Consider the following 8,454-nt stretch of genomic DNA (forward strand, 5'->3'; position numbering starts at 1 on the left):
TGATACGCTTGGGAAAGGAGCCTGCGCCCTAAATTTCCGTCGAAACCACCGTGAGCCGAAAAAAAAGGAGGTTTGGCCCGCTGCCATGACGACCATTTCCCGTGTGGCGCCCCAAATGCAGCTATTGAGGTGGGGACGCCTTCGGGTTTGGGACAAACACCCCTTTCCAAGGGTTGAGGTTCCACAATGGCCGAGTACCAGGCCGGGAGCGCGCTTGTACCTATTTTACCGGTAGGTACCCGGCGGCAGCACTTGCCTCCCACAGCCACGGCGGATGCTCTTCAACAAGGCCGTCTGTGGTTAGACAACCAGGCACCCAGAGACAACTCGTGAATCTCCACTGGGCCCCATTTTTGAGATGTGAACCCCCACGAGAGCCGATCATCAGGCCAGAGAACATCTCTACACATAAAAAAAAAGACGGTCTGTTTCCGGCGGTATTACACTGTATCATAACTGTACTCCAATTTATGCTTTCTTGTTGCGTAGCACATTACCCTCGTTGAACATTGTTATCCAGACATGTATCTCATATGTTATTTATCCTTCAGTAACAATTACTTTTCAAAAATTTCATCAGTCATCTTCCCTCGCTTCATTCTTAAAAGATCGGCAGCGACACTGAAAACTCGCTCACTGTGCTCGCTGGAAGGAAGGGCGGCGTTTTAATGTACGGACACCCTTGTAACATGCGAATACCGAACAGGATAGTTAGCGAACAAACGTCGTGAACTTTTGAAATGACAACGGAAAAAGCGAAGTCTAAACTCACTGAGCACGAGCATAGAAATGCGAAATCATCGTGAGATGCAGAATGCTATGTTGACAATACAGCTGCACGACTTGCCGTGCCACGAAAGAAATGCGACCGCTCCGCGTACTATTTGGGCTAATTGAGAAACTGAAATATGGGCTGGCCGCCTAGCTTGACGACTTGTAGTCAACTGCCTTACTTGTTACAGAACAAGATGCGTATGAGGGTCTCTAACTGTCACCGAAAGAAGACAGCGACGACGGCGGCAAGCGGTCAGATGAGTTGGCTGGGCCAATTGCCACAAATACTCGGTGCATATAGTGACTTGCATCAATGGCCGAGCAATGCATCTGAGTGACTTGCTCACAGAACAGGTCTTTTAAATTCGTGTTATGTAATTTTTTAAAAGAAGGATTGTACCGAAGATTTTTTTTTCACCGACTATTTTGTTAAAACTTCGTGTAATATTGCCGCGAGACAGAAGAAGACCGGCACCGAAGCAGGGGTCAGCATTAGGCCGGCACTGAGGAAGAGGAAGTAGAGGTTGCTCCTCGGCAGTCGGTGACGTCTGACGGCTCCAGCAGTGTCGCGCAATATGCCCAACTCGAGAGCACGCGAAACATATTGGGTGATCATCCGGCGTCCTCCACTCAGCGGGATTGCGGTATCGCGAGTAAAAGGGCTGGTTCCGCGGCGCGACTGGTGCGACTGGTGGCACGCGAACAGCGCACACAGAGAAGAGTCCCAAATTCGCGACCTCCTGTTGAACCATGGCTTGATTCAATGAAACCATAGGCTGGTTGGCAGTCGAGACATCGGGAACGAGAGGGGCTGGTGACATTGCTTCTAGTTCCCGGCGAACGATCTGTGTCAAAGTGTTCGAAACCGGCGATTGCAACGTAGGTAGTGGTTCCTCACATGATGACGATGCGGCAGTATTGGGGAGCCTGGTGAATTGCTGGGTGATACGGCGGGATTTAGCTTGTTCGAATCGCCGAAACTTTGTCACAATAGCATCCACGGTGGCGCAGTTCCTGAATACTAAGAGGTTGAATGCGTCATCGGCGATTCCTTTGAGTATGTGTCCGATGTTGTCCGCTTCGGACATGTTACCGTCAACTTTACGGCAAAGCGCTAGAATATCTTGTATATACGAAATGTATGATTCAGTAGATGACTGCGCACGGCAGCCAAGTTCTTTTTTAGCGGCGAGTTGACGGCCCAAGGGCTTGCCAAACAATTCATTCAGTTTTTCTTTGCAAAAGTCCCAGCTGGTCAGATCGTGTTCATGCGTCTCGTAACAGACGCGCGCGGTTCCTTTCAGATAAAATATCACGTTCGCCAGCATAAGCGTATCGTCCCATCTGTTCTGTTTGCTGACACGCTCATACCATGAAATCCAGTCCTCGACGTCCACGTTATCTGTGCCAGAGAAGGTGCCCGGATCTCTTGCGGAAGCGATAAGATGACAGACGGCGGGGACGGCTGCTGCACGGTAGGTTCCGGCGCGGTGCGTGCTTCAGTGGCCATCACCGACGGAACAACGCGGCGACCACTTCGGAGTTCCGTGCTTGGGTGATCGGGAGGAACAGGCGGCGTACCTAAAGCCCCTAGTGCTGGGGCTTTAGGCGTACCCAGCACCTCCACCAGAAAATGTTGCACAAAAACGTATATTTACAAATATTTACAAAATAGGCGAGTAGCACAGGCGTAGCAGCAACCAGCCAAGATTTGGTTTGGTTTGGTTTCGTGCCTGTAGATATAGCACAACCCACTATCCAGCCAAGATGGCGAGGAGCAACCTCTACTTCCTCTTCTTCAGTGCCGGCCTAATGCTGGCCTCTGCTTCGGTGCCAGTCTTCTTCTGTCTCGCGTCAATATTGTACGAAGAAACTATCCAATGGCTGCTTACATCTTTGCTGAAGGGAAAGAAAGTATGACTGCGTGGAAGAACGAATGAAACATTGTGGTCAATTGAAACGCTGGAATGGGGTAACAGATGTGTGTCAGCATCCCGTTGACTCTTTAATGGTCTCGAGCAAGTTGGTATCTCGGACTAAGAATAAGTAAAGAGAAAAAGTATGCCAAAGAAACTGCAATTCATCCTGGAACTTTTCTTTCGCCTCCCCAGTAAGAGCCTGAAGAACGCTGCGGCGTTTCTTAAGGACAACCAGCTTATATGAGTACCTGTGAAAGACTAAACGATGAACACTTGTGCATATATGTGTGCGTGCATACTCTGAACTTTTCTTCTGTCCTCCTTCACATCTTTCACGTCCTTTCTCCCTTCCCCAGTGCAGGGCAGCCAACCGGGTTCAGCCTGGTTAACCTCCATGCCTTTCCTTTACCGCTCATCTCTCTCTGTCTTGTGATGACCTGTAGGCCGAAACGTTCCGCTTCATGGTTCACGAGTACAGACTTGGTGATGGCTCTTCAACGCCCGTCATTGCAAGTGCGGAAACAATTGAAAACAAGAACTAGACACGTCAACTGATGACTCCAAATTAAATTTTGGTGAGAAAACGAAAGAATAATCTGTGGGCGAGAGGTCGTACAAAAGAACATTAAATTCTGTATACGTACAGTAAGCCTGGTTCCGTCCTGATGATGTGCTAATTATCTCCCGTCTTTGGTGTCCAAGCTTCCATGTTTTCACGTTTGAAGGAACTGTCGAATGTGTTGAATTAAGTGACTGGTCAAATGAAATGAAAATAAATGAACAATGACAGACAGAATTGAAGTACCGACACACACCACGGGATATAGGAGAGATACCGCAGTCGAGGGCTCGGGATGAAGTTTGACCATTTCTTGTTCAATACCGGGCCCCCAAATCTCGATTCACAAGAGTTATCGCATTTTGTTTCCGTCGGAATGGGAGCCGCCACTGTGGGCAGTCGAACCTGTGACGTCACGCTTCAGTAGCGTGACGTCACGCTACTGACCACCACCACATCCACTGAGACTCCGAAAAGGGTGTAACAGTGAGTATCAACTGACTATCCTCGCATCGTCTCCCATGTGAGAAAAACAAAACAAACCAAATAAATAAAAAAGGGGGGAGGGGCGAGGACAATCAGCAACCTGCTCTTTTTTCACAGGTGCACGCTCTGGCCACGTCACCGCCCCGTGGCGCAGTTTGTCTGAAGCTCAAACCTGGACACGCCAGCGAGAAAGTGGCACATAACAATCGTGCGGGCGCCGCGGTGTGTTCGGTCTTGCAAACTCAGCGGTGCCTCTGCGGAAAGGTTTCGCATCGAGGAGCTTTTCAGCCAGGAGAGCTCGATCTGCGCAGCGATGCCGATTAGGATGCAAGCAGGAGATCCTCTCTAAATCGGCAGTTTTCCGCATGCGCGCTCGCGCGCGCCAGGCTCCAGGCCTATGGCGGCAAACAATCGGCTCACTCGGCGCTCCGAGCCCGCTTCGCGGGAACCCGCGCTGGAACCTGCAGGGTGCGGGACTTATTTGCATACAAATTAGACTCATGAATCTCGGCATTGGTGCTACCCCGCTCCCCCTCCCTTCCCCAGAGTAGGGAATAAAATAAACCTGGTCCCACCGGGGCTTCGTATACTATATAGGCCGCGGGCGATGCATTTTCTGGCGTTGGACACCGTACACCTGGGGTGCGACGTCGTCCTCGTGCACTCGCAGGTGCCGGGAGGGCGATGTGCGCCCAGAGCAGCGGCTTTAGAACCTCCTGTACGATGCCCTCCATTGTAATCTGCGCACTCGGCGCGAAAATTTGTAAACGCTCAGAAGGTACTCAGCGAGAAGTCGTAACTCCTTTAACAAACGCACATATCGAGAGAATTTGAGAGGGGAGATCAGTTCATTTTCGAGATTCGGAAAGAAGGAATGCAAATCGAACTGAATGGGAGCTGAATAACTTTCGAGGAAAGCTAAATTACGCGAAGATTTCTACACATTTGATTATTAATGCAAGCCATGCGCGTGTGTGACGCGGTTGTGAAGCTGAGTGGGGTGCTTCGAATATAGTGCGCATCGATGTGTTGCCGCTGTGCTCTTGGTAAGCACGTTTGACGCATGCTTGCGCACAACGCACTCGAGTACCTTATGAAGGTATTACATAATTATAAACAGCTAGTCTACCTATTTATTTTAATTATTATGTAACGCACATCTGCCTCCGCGTACTATTTCTCGGGTGGAGGAAGTCTCACTTCAGAGAATATGTGCTGAGGCGTCCTTTACATCTTCGGTCACCTGGTCACCGAAGACCCAGTGAAGTGCGCAAAGGGTGCTGCTCCAGGTTCTGCAGCGCACATTACCCACTTGATAGTGGCTCTGTCCAAGGACGTGTGCTACAATAGAAATGATTCCAAGAGCTGCCAACCTAGGAATGGATTAGGGAGGCAGAAATAGGTGCTGTCTCATGGACGATAAGTTCGCTGAGCCACTACTGCAGTATCTTCATGCTTTTACTAGACACATTTCCATGCCGCAGCGCAGGCTTCAAGAAACAAAGATGAAAAAAATTGCGTTGAGGTAAATGTGGGCACAGCATCATTTCTCGCATTCTTCCATGTGTTGATAAGAGCGGGGGTCCTACAGATTAAAGAGCCGTCTGCTTGTATGTACTACACTGCACAGATCGCTAAGAGAGCTATGACCCAGCTGACCGAGGGCTGCTCATGGCTAGGGACGTCATATCAGAAGAGCACACTTCCAGCAACCTCGTCTGATGATACGCTGAGCACGGCTCGGGGATTCCCATCAATGACGTCACTTACATTAGCTGTCTTCCAATGTTCTCGTTCTTTCCCGTTATCGGCAACAACGTCAGCAAAAGGCGTAAAAACGCGCAAATTTCGCTCAGAAATTTGGCACCGTTTCTACACTCTTGACGGTATCATGACGTAGTTGCGGAACACCAGTGCAAAAATAACACGAATGCAAAAAAGAAAGAAAAATTATGCAGCAACTCCACTGGAGTTGTTTAGCTAAGTATGCGTAAGTATTGTGCCACTTGCTCATCTTCACTCACTTGACACGACGTATGTTTGCTGCGATTGACGAAGCAGTAGACAGTTCATTAAATATATGTTTTATTGGACTTGTAATCTGTTTTGGCTCATGATACGACAAGCATAAACTCTTATGAACCCTTATCGGTCGTTATAAGACTTATTGAACTCGATCTAACACTTATCGAGCCTTATCGGTAGTTATCAACCTTATCAGATTCGATCCGACTCTTAAACTCTTATCGGTCGTTATCAACATTATCGGAATCGATTCGACCCTTATTAATTCTTATCTGTCCTTATCAACCTTATCGGACATGATCCAACCCTTATCAGCCCTTATCGGTTCTTATCAACCTTACTGGACTTGATACGACCCTTATGAACCCTTATAACTCCTTATCAACCTTATCAGAATTGGTCCGACCATTATCAGCTCTTATCGCTCTTTAGCACCTTATCCATCCCTCTCGAATCATCATCAACCGCGAACAGACGAGTATAGCCCCTCATCACTCCTCATAATCCTTATCAACTCACTGACTACGTATTTGTCTGTGTGGCGCGACAACACACACAACGCGCCACAACCCATTCATAGTTGAGATATATTCGCCTTCTGCAAACGTAGGTCTGTCTTTCGAGAAGAAGCTGCTCAAGTGCGTAATGTGGTTGCAACCTTCAATCCCGTTCCGGAGTGAATTTCCATCTGGACGCTTGTGTTTGTTTTCCCGATTTTCGAACTTTCATTGGACTGCGTATCACGTGTTTTTCATATGTGTCTAAATGCAATGTAACTAATTTTCGCATTACACTACTCATAATTCCACGCGATAAAGAAAAAAAAAAGCGAGTGTTTAGCCCAGTGGGTAAGACACTAGGCTTCTCAGCGTGGGATCGTTAGTTCGAAATTCGCCACCGCCAAAGTATTTCTTCGAATTTTTTATAGCATCAAATGACTATGTCGAGGCGACGGCGACGTGACCAGTTTTCGTTTTAATTCCAAAGCTACCAATCATCTACAGTTACACTGTTATAACGAATAAATGTCTTAACTTGACCAAATACGCACTTATTTTCCAGTTACAAGGCGTTACGGGAAAAACCCGGTTTCTCCGGAGTACTCGCCAAAGAATGCGTACCCATGAAAAGAAACATACCAAAGCAAGCGTTGTTTAGAGTACAAACGAAGACGGGAAAAAGGGCTCTGAGTACTAGAACCGAAACTGCGGACTCAAAACTCAGCGAGCTGGTATAAATTCACAGTGAAAAAGCAACACAGAAAAAATAGGTCCTAGTTTTCTGATCCATTTTTCCACCAGGGATTCTTACTATTGTGAAATCCACCGTAAATTTATACCAGCTTTCTTATAACAAATCATCATCATCATCATCAGCCTATATTTATGTCCACTGCAGGACGAAGGCCTCTCCCTGCGATCTCCAATTACCCCTGTCTTGCGCTAGCTGATTCCAGTTTCCACCTGCAAATTTCCTAATTTCATCACCCCACCTATAGTTTTATGCTGTCCTCGACTGCGCTTCCCTTCTCGTGGCACCCATTCTGTAACTCCGGTTATTTGTCCGACCCATTACATCGCCTGCACAGCTCCATTTCTTTCTATTAATGTCAAGAGACTCATGAATCTTGCAATTATAACAAATATGCTACGTCTAATACAAGATTGCGAGCCAATGAGAAGCCATAGATTTCCTCGAACTGAGGTCAGAAGAGCACAGCCGTCTCCACCTTTTGGCAGACGCTTGAGAAAGGTGAAGCCTGTCTCTCGAAAGCACGTTATAGCACAAACGTGCGACTTACTGGAGAAGATGAAGTTACTTTAACGTTAAAAAACTGTCAGAAAAGAAAATAGTTTTTGCTATACTTTTAAAACGTCTTCAGCTTTCCTTTACGTGATTCTTTAACGAAACGAATGCTCTCAGATAAGAACAGAAACTCAGTCAGAATGAAATGAAGTTACGAAAGTAAGACGATGAGCTTTTCAGGAAGAGGCTCCGAAAGACGGGAAAGCCGCAGATATGAACCTCGCGCACTCACAACCGTTTCCCCCACAACTGTCGTGTTCCGCGCGCGGTGAAAATTCACGCGCGGCCGCATCCGTTTCCCCTGTACCACTTTGCCGGCTGCTCGCTCGAAACGGAGCTGCTGCTGGTGGCAGCAGCGCTCCGTGGGATACGGCAAACGTACGCCTTCGAGCAGCCTTTGCGCTGCGGAAGCCGCGAAACCGCGCGGAAAATCGCGAGATGACGGCTGTCCGTCGCGACGACCAAGCAAACGCCTGCACACGGGACGCTTCAGAGGCTCGGGATTCAAGCGTGCACCGGGCAGAACATGGCCTCGGTGCTTACTTTTCTTTTTCTGCTTCTTTCTATCTGCAGTTCTACTTTATTATTACATGATATAGAGATGTTGACACCTTCAAGGCGCGCAGACTACTCCTCACGTAGAACGATTGTATACTAAACACGATGTAACAAGCCGGCACTGAACAAAAGGCAGCATGAACGATAAGGCCAGCCTTAGCGGAATTTAAAAAAAAATCCTTACAAATAAACACGTGCAACGTAGATGGACTTGGACCATCCAGCACAGGGTAATAAGAAGATTGTGTCAAGAAAATGGATTGAATTAGAATTACGTGTTACAGAAAATTGAAGAACGACAGTATGAATCAGAGAGAAAACGTAGGT

Source organism: Dermacentor silvarum, chromosome 3, assembly GCF_013339745.2.
Source record: "Dermacentor silvarum isolate Dsil-2018 chromosome 3, BIME_Dsil_1.4, whole genome shotgun sequence".
NCBI lineage: Eukaryota > Metazoa > Arthropoda > Arachnida > Ixodida > Ixodidae > Dermacentor > Dermacentor silvarum.